This window comes from Ostrea edulis, chromosome 5 (genome assembly GCF_947568905.1).
Source record: "Ostrea edulis chromosome 5, xbOstEdul1.1, whole genome shotgun sequence".
NCBI lineage: Eukaryota > Metazoa > Mollusca > Bivalvia > Ostreida > Ostreidae > Ostrea > Ostrea edulis.
Genome location: NC_079168.1, coordinates 13,516,590 through 13,529,866, shown reverse-complemented (window position 1 = coordinate 13,529,866; position 13,277 = coordinate 13,516,590). Strand labels below are relative to the sequence as shown.

The 13,277-nt window shown below is 34.3% G+C and overlaps 1 protein-coding gene and 2 long non-coding RNA genes across 4 annotated transcripts in view; 1 reads left to right on the top strand and 2 right to left on the bottom strand.

The window, feature by feature from the left end:
• Positions 1–237: 237 nt before the first annotated feature.
• Positions 238–1,947, bottom strand: LOC125652466 (uncharacterized). The gene is made up of 2 exons (XR_008803417.1): positions 1,726–1,947; positions 238–1,610 (listed from the first exon to the last, which is right to left on the bottom strand). It is a non-coding gene; the product is annotated as an uncharacterized LOC125652466 (long non-coding RNA).
• LOC125652467 (uncharacterized) lies at positions 1,520–2,209 on the top strand. Its single transcript, XR_007361584.2, has 2 exons — positions 1,520–1,657; positions 1,768–2,209. It is a non-coding gene; the product is annotated as an uncharacterized LOC125652467 (long non-coding RNA).
• Positions 2,210–11,313: 9,104 nt separating this feature from the next.
• LOC125649347 (nuclear receptor subfamily 2 group F member 1-A-like) overlaps positions 11,314–13,277 on the bottom strand; it is a 14,841-nt gene continuing 12,877 nt past the window's right edge. For both annotated transcript variants that reach the window (XM_048876819.2, XM_048876818.2), the window contains exon 4: positions 11,314–13,277. This exon is cut by the window's right edge and continues 896 nt beyond it. The gene's annotated coding sequence lies outside the window, so the exon portion shown is untranslated.

Sequence of the window (13,277 nt, the reverse complement as noted above, 5' to 3'; positions counted from 1 at the left end):
ATGCAGGAGTCAAGAAACTATAGAGTTTAACAACCAGCTCCTAGACCCAAATTAGTCGTAATGGTAAAATAATTCTTTGGTCATTAGATGATGACATGCTGAATATCTTCTACTACCTCTTGATGTTTTCTCGAAGGCATAATATTAATATGATTATGTGCCGCCTTGATGTTCTATTCTATCCGGTATAATGGTTTTAAGAATTTAAATAGAACAGTAACTGCTCTAACACGAAGCCATTTTCATTTCTTTTATTGAAAAATCATCTTACAATCAGGTGTCATGTTGTGTAATTTACTAAGTATTCATGTTGTCAATTTCGTAATTTTAATGACACCATTGAAATTCACATTTTACAATATGGTATCAAAATCAATTAAATCAGAATAGAGACGCATGTCGAATACGAAGGGAAAAGTTTCCATAGACAAGGGTTGAGTCCCGGATGTTGAGTGCTTCAATCCTGAACTCAAGAGGGTGACAGACCGACATTTAGGTTGAGACACTGGTTAGTAGTAAGCGCCTTACCATCAGGGGGTAGACAACTCTGTTGAACTCTTCTGGCAAACCCAAAATGTGAAAGCAGCTTATAGGAAGACTGTGGCTTCGTCGGTGGAATTTTTCTATCTGGAATCAGCCGTCTTGCTTGTAGGAAAATGAACTTTTTGAATTAATTTTATTCTGCACTTATACGTGAGAGAATCTGGTTATTATATTTGAAGAAACTCTCATAAAAGTTATATACATATCCAAGTAAGTAATGGATTAGTATTGTCTCAGACAAAAGAATTTCAACATGGAAATTATTTCACTTTCAGTACTATACGGGTAAGGTACACGGACTTAAAGTTGAAAGTCCTAGTTGACTCCTGTGAAATAGGACTATAAGATCTTAGTCCATGTTGATTCCTGTCAACTGAAACCATTCCTGCCGAAGAACACTAGTTTAAAACAAGAAAGGTCCATCTTCTCCATTTCGTAAGGTTAAATCATCATTATACTTACCAGCATGAATCCGTACCCAATAGCCTTGCCTCATTTAAATCGTTTTGATTTTTATTGGTGTATGTACTCTTTCCCCTCCCGTCAGTTTCTACGAAGAACGTGTGTGTATCTCGTTAATGTTTTGATGGTAATACGGAGAGCCCAAGATTCTGGATGCAAACGATAGGCGATCTCCGTCTATATACACTGTTATGTAAGACAGTACCATCAGCCGTCTTTCTGAATGGCACCGGCTGAACTTTTCGCAGATTCAAAGACGTTCTCATGCATGCTCACTAATAACTTCTAATGAGTTTTGGAGTCAGTGCTACATATGCAGGGAAGGAAACTCATCTATTTCGTGTTGATATGGCGGTGGAAAAACAGCTTGGTTGCAGAAAGTTGAAATTAAAAAAGACTGAACGTGTTAAAGAGAATGTAAAATTTCAAAACGAATCCAGTTGACGTAACGCCGTAAGAAGGCTTGAGATGGGAAGATACCGGTTTTTTTCCTTAGATATATACATGTTAGCTGTCGTTTCGGTTTTGTCTATTTATTCATCACTCGTACAAAAAGGCAGGTTGATCTGTGTAGCGTGACACAGCCAAGGTCAAAACACAAAGTTCTGAAATAGGAAATGGAGGATCACATTAGGACATATCAAGTTACAAAGTAGCCAGTATAGTCTCTTTTATTTGATTTGAATTTTTTTCCAAAGATTATTGTATTTTGATGCTTACCCTAACCGAGGAAATTCAGACCCATTTCTTTTGTCTTTGCAGAACATTTCGTAAAGCAGGTGACTCATTTTTTAAGTGCTGTGATGATACTATTTACCCTTGCCGAAATGACTCTCTAATTAGTTCTTCTCGAGCAGAGTAAGAATCAGGGACATTCCCCAATTAAAGAAACACTTGGAATGATGCATCATTAAAAGACCCCCTCACAACCAGCAATTGCTTGTGAAGAGGTTATCTCAACAGATTCAACTTCCTTATACAGCCGGGTTCCTCTGCTGCCAGCATTATCTATCGGAAAATGACGTGCTCACCAATAAAGGAAGTATTGATGTGCCTTCCTTGTTTATTGGTTATTGTTTAGAATGACAATAATCTTCCTTTGTTGGTAACATTCTGTTCTGACTTATCGCTATTTTATTAAATAATAATTATTTAATCTAGAGTTTGCAGAAATTAGATGAATAATTAAACAAATGAAAACTAACGGGCCTTGATATAAATATAAATGTGAAAACAAGTACAGATTTAAAGCTTCATAGCATGTTTTACAATGCTTTCGAGATTTCTTCATTGTTGATTAAGGTACACAAAGTTATAGAGCTGCAACATACACGTACGTCTATTAGAGACCCTCGGGTCTTTGCGGTCAGCAGATAACTAGAAGTTGCAATGTTGCTTGGTTCCAGTGGAATAACCGAGTCTCACCTGATACGTGGGATCATTGTTTATTTTAAAACCTATCACTCGTTAATTTGTCCGATTCTTATCACCAATTCAAATTCTATACTGATTGTCCAATCCCAACCTTCTTCATTCTATTCTGAATACATTCAAATTCCCAATAATATGACACATGTTTATCGGTATCTATCTAAAGCCTTCTATGACCTTACCGCCACCTCAGGGTCATCATCTTCGAATTCGGTGTCATATGTTTGATTTACAACTCTGTATACAATTTCACCTCAAATGGGACGTAAAACAATTATTGTATTAGGTGGTTAGAACATTCCGACTATGGAAGTTTCTGCGTTCATGTTCTGTAGACCCACTTTGCTAAATGTTCACGAGTAAAGATTTCATTATATTTTGAAAATTAGTTCTACAATCAAAGCCCGTAGTGGACGGTGACAATGATATCAACGTAACTATCACTAACACCCCCCCCCCCAAACCCCCGATGTTCTATGTGGTTATTAGGCATTCAGTTTCTAAGAAGAAATTAAAAATGTTATAAAAATCTCGACGGTTGACATTTGATGAATAATGAAAAGTTTAGCTGCCAGTATATCGTAGAATAGATCACGATTCACAATGATGAAACATCATAATATGGTTTTTAACTGTTACTACTCGATTCTCGTAAGGATTGACTGAAGGACTTGGTCATTTGTACCTGTACCGACAAAAACTCGTATACTTCAGCATAATCTCACCCACGTGCTATTCTCTTAACTATGCCTCAAAATGAAACCTCATTCCTATTTTGTATTATAAACACACTTGCATAGACAACAGATAAGTACAGGACTATATATGTACTGTAAGGTTCTTTTGTGAAGGATTTCTTTGAATCATCACAGAAAAACCGTTGACACAATTCTCAGTTGTCTTTTTATCCTCTTGAGCAAAAGCGCGTACTTAGAAATACAATTCTAGGCTTAAGGTACTTGTGTAATTTTTTCAGTCCTCACTTCTAAATACTTGATGATAATTGTCCTGGTGTGGAGCACAAGGTTATCTTGAATACTTCTTCCGCATTCACTGAAGACTAGAAGCTGCAAGTCGTAATGTACTCATTTCCGGTGTATAAAATTTTGATACTTCCGGTAAAAATCGAGCGAATAATTACATCGGTACTTGGACTGCAGATAAAGCACCTTATGCCTCGGCTTTATGGAATGGCCTTGGTAGATCTAGAGGGGTTATGGGGATCCGCCCCTGAATAGGGATAGAATATGACAATTAAGCTACTTGGCTGCCATGATGGATTACGCAATACATGTCGAAAAACAATACAGCATAAACCACTCTGTTCGGCTTTCCCCATTATATAGGTTCTTTTTTTTTTTTAGTATTCCTTATTTCATTGTCGAAAGCAAATATTGTGAATAGGCAATAGCATATGTATGGTTCTTACAGTATCTCGCTACTGGTTTGAAACGTTGTCCACGTTGGTGTTCGAACAACACACTGTTGTCTGAAATTGTAATTAACCACTGTGTCGTTTGCCGTAGAAAACAAATACATCTAGCGATAACTATGGTCTTCGGAAAGGAATATGGCCTGAACGAGCATTTAGCATGGCCACACATTTTTTCAGACATCTGAAAAATGTCAAATATATTTAAAGTGTGGCGACTGATACGTTGTACGGTATATTCCTGTCGAATTAGAAATTAATGAAAGCATAGTTTACTTACTGAACTCTATAGAATAAATGTCAATCGATCGTGTTTGTCAACACTGACATGCAATAAATGATATGTGCATGCATTATGTTATTCCTGAATACACTCTGCCTCAATTGTATGAAAGGGCAACGATAAAAAAAAAGTTGTGTCATAGACACTTAACATCTGGATCAATTTTGACCATGCAACATCTGCCCTCAATACGTTGATTTCATCTGTGAAACCCGCATTTTGATAATTGCCTGAAACATTGTGGCATTATTCTAAATGAGATAAGAAATAGATAATGAAACCTACAGGATGCAAAAAATTAAATTATGTATGAACTTCCCCATATAAGATCATGCATGCCATATGACACCACATTCTTTCAATGAACTCTATATCCCGTAAGTCAATTCCTGGGGGGAAACAGATCAATTATTCTACAATAGACAAAATTCACAAGTCTTATAAGAGGTTTCTTAACTAGTCATATGTGACTGATATTTATCTCGCCATCTTGTGTTCGTGTCTGCACACTTCCGCTTGTCGTTCTGTGCTTACTTCCACCAAGTTAAATATGAAACTTACAGCATTGCAACAATTTATCAATCTTTTTGCAATTCCACAAATAGCGGATCTTTGATATGTGTCACTCGGACGTTTCCTTAATAAAATTTGCATTTTACAGGACAACCGGAAGTAAGAAATTTCACTTTATTCAAAGTCTTAAGTTTAAGTAAAGCCTGCACAGTCTTATATATTGGGTGAAAATACAAAGGACGTTCTCTGTACATGTGTCTACAAGGAAGAAATTTCCTACCAGAAATGTTTGATATGAAGTTGTCGTGTACTCGTGCAATTCTTTGGAACATGTTATCATTTCCTTGTCTAAATACCTCGGTTGGGGGCTGGCAGTATTCACGAAACTGTTTGACTGTGCAGATAAGTTAGAAAAGTTTGCATATTTGGATTTTTCAAGTCGTTATATGGTCTGTCTGCCTTGATAAGGCGAACTGATCACAATGTTCTCTCTGTTGGAAATCAAATACAGAAATACAGCCAAACACCCGTTTGGTATAGACTTTTCGTGCAAACTAAGGCACTGGAAATTCAAAGAATGCACGGGAACCGTTGACTAATTTCAACTATGGTGTAGATATCTGGTAAACACCACGAAATCCATTTCCTTGTTGCGTCTAAATAGATATCGATGTGGTCATATATACATCTATATCCAATTACGTTAATGGTTTTAAAATGTTGTCATACTTGGGAGTTTTTAATTGCCCTGGGCAAATCATTCTTAGAAATTGAATAGTTGTTATAATTCAACTTGTAAACATTGGTGGGCATGTCAGTACTCATTATCATGAATTCAATTAATGCTAATTCTAAAACTCATTTTATGATACCATATGATAGTTTTCTTTTAAATCACATGCAACAGTATACAGAGTGGTTTCATTTGATGCTAGTCAATTTTCTAGCATTCATTTGACTGAGATTTATTCTCGCTGTTTGTTTCAGGGACTTGCATTATTTCTCTTATTAAATTTATTCTTCTTCTAACTTTGGAACTTTATACATGCTATCAAATCGTACCTTCTTTGAAAGAAAAGTTGAAAGTGAAAAAAAGAATTAACGAATTAATGAATAGACTTGCCTAGATGGTTGAGCGGTCTAGCGCGCTGGTTACATGCTGCTAGGAGATTTGGTTCCGCAGGTCGTGAGTTCAACCCCGCATAGGGGCGGAAGTGGGTATCCAAATAAAGTGAAATTTTAAGTGCTTTGTATCAAATATATCTTCACTTAGGGCATTTATGTTCATTTAAGAGTTCATTGCTATTTCCGTGCTTATATATATATTATATATAATGCTGTTTATATCCTTATTTATTCGAGACGTCTCAACATGAGTGAAAGATTCTCAAGAGGGACATTAAACAATATACAATCAATCAATCATTATATATCCGACCTCGTATCTAGAATTTGTTCCGACACTCTGGATAATTTTAGTGCTCGCTCTCTCTATTTATCTATCTATCTGTTTTAGATTGTTACAGTTTAAAGAGTATATATATATAGATAGATAGATAGATAATAGTTACTTTTCGCAACATACATACATACATATATATATATATATATATATATATATATATATATATATATATATATATATAACATATATATATATATATATATAAGGAAACTTGTTTTATTTGGGAATAACACTTATATGTGACTACACATGATAGTTTTAACAAAGCACAATTCTTTTAAAGACTGGGGAAAAAATTAAATGGATTTCTCAGAAAACACAGCATAATAAAACAAATACGAATTATTTCCTGATAGCTAAAAAGACCTTCAGGTCCTGAAAGTTTCATATTTATCAACGTTTGCTGTGACTTATGAATTTACCGGTTGAAACACAACTGCAGTTTTACATGTACTTACGAATATAGTATGTGTGTGTTATGACGTAACTTTTCTGGCTGGTGAAAGAGATCGAAGAAATGATTTTAAAATCATACGAATAGAAACTGGCGAAACATAAATTAACATCAGTAACCTTAGGATATGCGTGATGCCACAAACGTAAGCCCCCTCTCTCATCCGTGATCCCTGCCGGCCGCCAGATATTTTATAAATTGCTCATTCCATGTACAATGCTTTAAAGTGGAGATAGAAGCAGATAAATCACGTCTCGGAACAAGATAACGCGAGATCTTAAATTTAACAGATGTCCCTCGTTAGGAACTTGATCTCATTGTTTGTGGATAAAAACATTATATGAAATCCTTTCTCATAAAATTGAGACTTCTTAGTTTTTTTTTTCCTTTTCCCTCTTTTTTAGAACTGGGTCAAAACATGCAGCAGACGACAGAAGAAGTCTGTACCATCATATCCCTGCACCGATAATGAGTGATGCTGAAAATTTGCTACGTAAAAGTGAAAGAAAAGACCCGTATCATCTCAAATGCAGACTAGACAGAAACAATGAATGCACAATTCCTTCGTTTTTTTTATTTGGTAAGGAGAGTGCGCCCGATACATATCTGGAAAAAGGTCGATGCAATGTAAAGATAGAGGATAGGTTATGCTGCAAACTTTCACCTGTCAGCACAATTTAGGTGCTAGTTAGTTTGTTGTTGTTTTGGGTTTATTTGGGGGGGGGGGTGCAGTTCCTTTGAAGAATGGCATTGTCTTAAATATTTCTTGAAGGCAAATTAATTGGAATATTTGTTGATTAACGCAACAAATCCGAGGAAAAGTACACGTAACATGTGAATTTAACAGCTGAAAAATGATTTATTTCTTAATTAAGTTCGAGTGAAGAATATCTTTATGAAAATAATACCATAAAAAAAAATCGAATTTGTTCTCTAATTAATGATCATTTTTTTTAATGAAGGCGGAAAGTTTCGGTTATTTTACAGTAGATATACATTTATTTATCATTAGGAATAAGATACCGAGAGGCTATCTTCATTTAATGCTCAATTTAAAAATCAGGACAACGACATTAATTTGTTAATGATTAACAGAATTCGTGATGTGGTATTTAATAAATAATAGTTTATTCTTGCCCCTTTTTGAAGTGCGTTTCGAGGTTAAATAGACGTAGTCTTTTCGTTTGCAATTTTCCTTTGTTTAAAATCCAAAATGAGTAGTGACACTGTGCATTTTTGGAAGCAATTACTTCGATAAATCTTGCATACCTTAAATACATGTCAAAGGTAAAGTCCTTCGTCTACTTTCTAAGAATTATGATTATTTTTTTTATCATTTACTCAAATCAGTATCCATATGAGTAAAATATTCTCGAGCGGGACGTTAAACAATACACAATCAATCAAATCAGTATAAAATGATCAGCCATGAGAATTTTTGAAATAGAAAAAATGGCATGTTTATGTTTTACATAAAATAACTTTAAAAGGTGTGTTTGTGAATAGTTTGTCGAACTTATGCTCAATATATGATACCAGTTGTCCACACGTCGTTGTAGCAATTATCTACCATATTTAATATTTACATTGTATAATGTTATCTCGCCAAAATTATCAAATCTCGCGAGAAATGCTATTTGTGATTACCAATAAATTTTGAAACATCCGTTGATGTTTTTTTCAATGAAAAATCAATAAATTTCTCCAGCTTCTCGTTGAAAGTTAATCTTTTAACTTGTACACACAGTAACCTAATCTGCATAAATGGCGGGTTGGGTTTGTGGTTTTCCGATATTTCACCACAATGGCTGTTAGGATGATGTTCGCCACTTCTGTCTGATGAAGTGCCGGTTGTTACTCCATTGAAGACTAATTGAGATGTTTCCATTTTAGGGGTTTCTTCCTTCAATATCGCCCTAATTCTCATTTATACTGAACCAACTGAATGTAATTGCAAGTATTCACCGCAAATTGATAAGTCCTGGAAAAATACATCTCGATCTGTATATTTTTTTATCAATACGAGGGGTGGGAGTGGGGGAACTGAAGATTTTCATAACGTGCAAGCTTGGATGAAAGTGGGCTGAGCATTATTGCTTTAATCAGCGAGCATAAGGTACCTTCTAGGCCCAGGGACAATGAGACTGCGCAAATAACAATAAAACTGATGCAAAGGACGACAACAATTACAAAAAGTGACATAACTTCAACGAAAAATGCGTTACATTTACGGTCTTGTGCAATCGATAACACTTTTGTGACATTCGTCTAAATAAAAAGTTAAATAACTGTCCTTAAAAAAGGCCTGAATCTAATGAATGTTGGACAGAAACAAGATGACGTATTTGGATGTAGGACAAATCTGCACATCTTCAAAACAGCTTGTAATTATGATTGCAATCATCACGTATAGGAAAACTATTTTCAGAATCTTTATAAAAAAAAAACTTTGATAAAGATATCACTTTCTTTCAATTGCTAAATAAAATTTGGTTGATTTTTTTTAAATACACAAAAGCAAAATATTGCATATGCACAAGGGTTGTGTATCTGTTTCAGATAAATAATTTGATTAAAATTTATCTATTTATTTATCTTTCTTTTTCATTATGAATGTGCATGCTCTAGAGTATAAAAAAAACACGTATCAATTAATACGGATTGAAAATTAATCTTATTTTATTATTTATAATATAACAAAATTAAGCAGCAGATAGCGCCTATACAAGCCATCTCTGAATTCATCTCTTTGTAGTAAAACTCGACATCAACGCTTTTTGTGCAATGTATATGCAACTGTAAACATTGATATTACTATGGACGGATTCCAATGGCTTAAGATATTTACTAAACGAGTTCGGGCAGCAAACTATTCAACAAATTATTCAGATAAAGAAAATATAATGACTATGTAAGAAAGAAACCAAAAAAAATTTAATATTTATAAACAAGGATTATCAGATACATGCACACAAGTTGGTAGGTATGTGTCGGGGAATAAATTCTTTTTGAATTAATGCGTGAAAAGTGCTCAAACCTTTTGCCTGACGTGGGAAATTCACTCCTTTTTTCTTTTTTGGTTATAACGCAAAGTTCTATATATTACACATTTCCATGCATATAACCATTATAATAATTAAACCCCCTTATACGCTTCTTCATGGAAACATGAATAATTTAACATGTAATGAAAGTACAAGGACACAGGCAATATTATGTCTATTTAACATCGGGTTCACATAACAAAAGTTTTACATTTTCAACCAAAACTAGACTGATTATATCTATCATCCCCTCGTCATTGTGCTTTTTCACATAGCAATGACAAAGATCTCTCGGAGAGTCTACATCTAATTAGATTCGCATTTTTAGTTTGCAAATAATATACATGACACAAGATCACTTTTGGAAAGCCATAATCCTAATGTCAAACCCCAGATCAGACTAGGCTGACTTTTAAATCTCCACACAAGACTCTACTTCGCGCAAAAATTCATTGCGGGAAAGCTGTAAAAGTTTAATAAATTCCTAGACGTTCCTTTATTTGAGGTTCCATTGATAATAAATGAATGCGTATTGATTACTCCGAACACGATATGTGTAAGAATTATATGATAAATATGGTATTTATTGTGGTGTGGGTGAGTTAGATGAAAACAGTTTTACAAAAATTGGTTCCTTCTTTTACATTACTTTTTGCGGTACAGCCTAAATTGACCCAGTGGATGGTTCATTGTTTGTTTTGATCTTTTTGCAGATAACTGCATCATAAAGGTCTGCAGAACAGTAGATATGCCTCACTTCAAATTATCAAGTTAGCCGCGCTAAATATTGACGAAAAGTTGGGCAACTTGAGTGGGTTATATGTATGGCGCTTTTGTCATCCTCTCTTGCAAACTGGAGCGAACATGTCTTTGTGAATTTTTTTAACGGACATCCTAATGAAACATACGCGGTCTATTTTCCTCGACATTTAACTTTCGAGGGAATAACCCAGTACTGTGCAATTTAACCTTTTAAGAATATTTCAAAGACGTTTGGACCATAAATTGTGGTTTGAGCAATGATGAAATTGTATACTCAAACAGTAGTGTAAAAGGTTATTTTTGTTTTTCAAAAATGTTCAATAAATTGGAAAATACCGAGTATAACTTTTAATATTTGGACGAATAATAAATCATTGATTTTGATATTCATCTTATGATAAAGCTGATGTGGTTATATATAGTTCTAATTACTATATTTTATTAATAATAAATGCAGAATTTCCGCATACGGTTACAATATCTTCAGTTACAACGGCGTAAAGCATCATTCACTGTTACTATTTAAAGGTCATCTCAAGGTCCGTACACGATTACATCTACTCTTTACTTTTCAAATTTATATCAGCATGTTTCTTTCCGTGTAGGAGTAATACTGGGATATGTGTGTATGTGGATTTTTTTTTTCAAATATAAGCTAAATATCACCCTTGAAATACAATCTCTTCTGAGATGCAGTACTGGCTCGTGTTCTGACATTTCATATTTATGATACGATATGTAAACACGATTACATAACCACAGACAGAGGAACATACTCAGACACCACCAAATGTCACGTGGAATATAAGTTGACCCAAATAACCATGTTAAAATGCCAGCACCCTTCCATTCTCTGGGCAGCATGCCTTGTCGGCATATTGAAAATTTGTCATCTCCATCAAAATCAACAAGAAACAGGATATCTTCGGTCGTTTTACAACACTTTAATATTTCATAAGCCATGGACAGAATTGAAGTGTCTTGGACACCTTTTAGCACAACACAGAATAGTACGGTCATAAAAATCATACGCTGGAATTAGAACACACATAATGAAACTCTTCCAATGGTCGTGCGCCAGTTTCTCATCAAACCGGATATTTGAAGTCTTATCATGATCAGACTTTGTTTAGTTCGTTTTAATACAAACGCCTGACCAAAGAAAGAGTTTATCTTGAACAAATACTCTGTCAACAATTTAAAAAATTAACAGCTCGTTTACAGGATAAATGTACATCTCATGTTTCTCTCACAACTCAACATAATATATTTGTGATAGGTTTTTTTTTTTTTTTGGTTATATATGATAATAATTAAACAGGACACAGAATAATTAACAGCTCTCATACAAAAGCAACAAAATATTATGGCGGAAGCTTTCCTTTGGCATTTTGAAAAAAAAATCTACAATGATTACACTTACTTAAAAATATTGCATTCATGTTAAGCAAAAATATACCAATAAAAACCTCAAAGAATTTGTAACTTTCCCAGAATGAAGACATTTTGCCTTAATGGAGGCACAGGATGCAATTTACATTGTTTTAAAACAGACTAGAAAATACAAACAAGCATAAAAGAACAGTTTATAATTTCATCTAAAACTGAGTGCCTCCTAGCATTTGAATCATGATTTGAAAATCTCAAAAAAATTGAAGCTAAGCACTACACCCCTCCCCTTCCCCCGCTTCCTGTAGCCAATATAGATCTCTTAAGATCAAGCGGGCACTCGGATCACCTCGACCGATTCCGTCTAACCTCGGATGTATGATGTTTTCCGTAATACATTCGAGGTTAGATGTAGAGTACCGGAATCTGCCGAAGTTTGCCGAACGACCAAGCGGGGTTTTTTTTTATTGTAGATTGCACACCTGGCGATAGCCCCATTTTCATCGAGACAAGTTTAATAAAGCATATGAAATACAAATAAAAATGTTGCATCAAATTAAGAGATGTACAACAATAACAAAAACTGAATGTAATACTAAGGATTGCTTTATACACGTGGGTGTTGTGTTTATTCTTTGGCCTCTGATACATACATGAAATGGCATAGCCTCTTGAAAATGATTACTATAGAGACGGGTAATTAAAAATGATATTTACATGCGTAAGACATCAAGCAAGGGGGATAATCAAATAATGAACAAAAAAGGATGAGAAGCTGAAATGAATGGTCTATAACGCTGAATAAAAATGAATTCCAAAACAGGCAAAATACCAGTCCACAACCTAAGGCTAGCTTTTGAAGAACCTATAAGTTTTTGGTGTTGTTTTTTAAATATATTTGGTGGAATGTTATATGAGAACATTTTCAGCTGGGTATGAAAATGGTATACATGAAAAATGAAAACCGGTTTATAACCAAATGGGTGAAGTAATGAAAAGTAACTTAAGTATTTTACTTCAAGTCAGCCAAACTGCATTTCTTGACTATTTATTGTTGATTTCAAACAGAAAGCATCGTCTGGTTGACTGAACGAAAGGATATACATAACAAACAGTTGTTTTAATCCCATGCAACGGAAACAACGTCGCAAAGTAAAGGGAACATATTTTGATTATAATGCATGCAATGTATATTTCAACAAGATCAAGCAAAAAAAAAATGCCGTAGTTTTTAACTGTAAAGTATACATGTACAAAAAAATGTATTGCTATATATAATCTTAGAAAATCATGCGCACCACCTACATGATTTTTGATTATGTCTGGAATGTTACTTCGTACATTCTGCTAATGGCTATACATGGCACGGTATTTTTATAAAGAGGGGCAAGAGAAATATTTTGCACAAAAAATGTAAGAGTAGAAGGTTTTCAACCTTGATAAGCCTGATTATATCACGACTTTTTTTTTGGTATCGCAAATACTTTTTAAACTTTCAT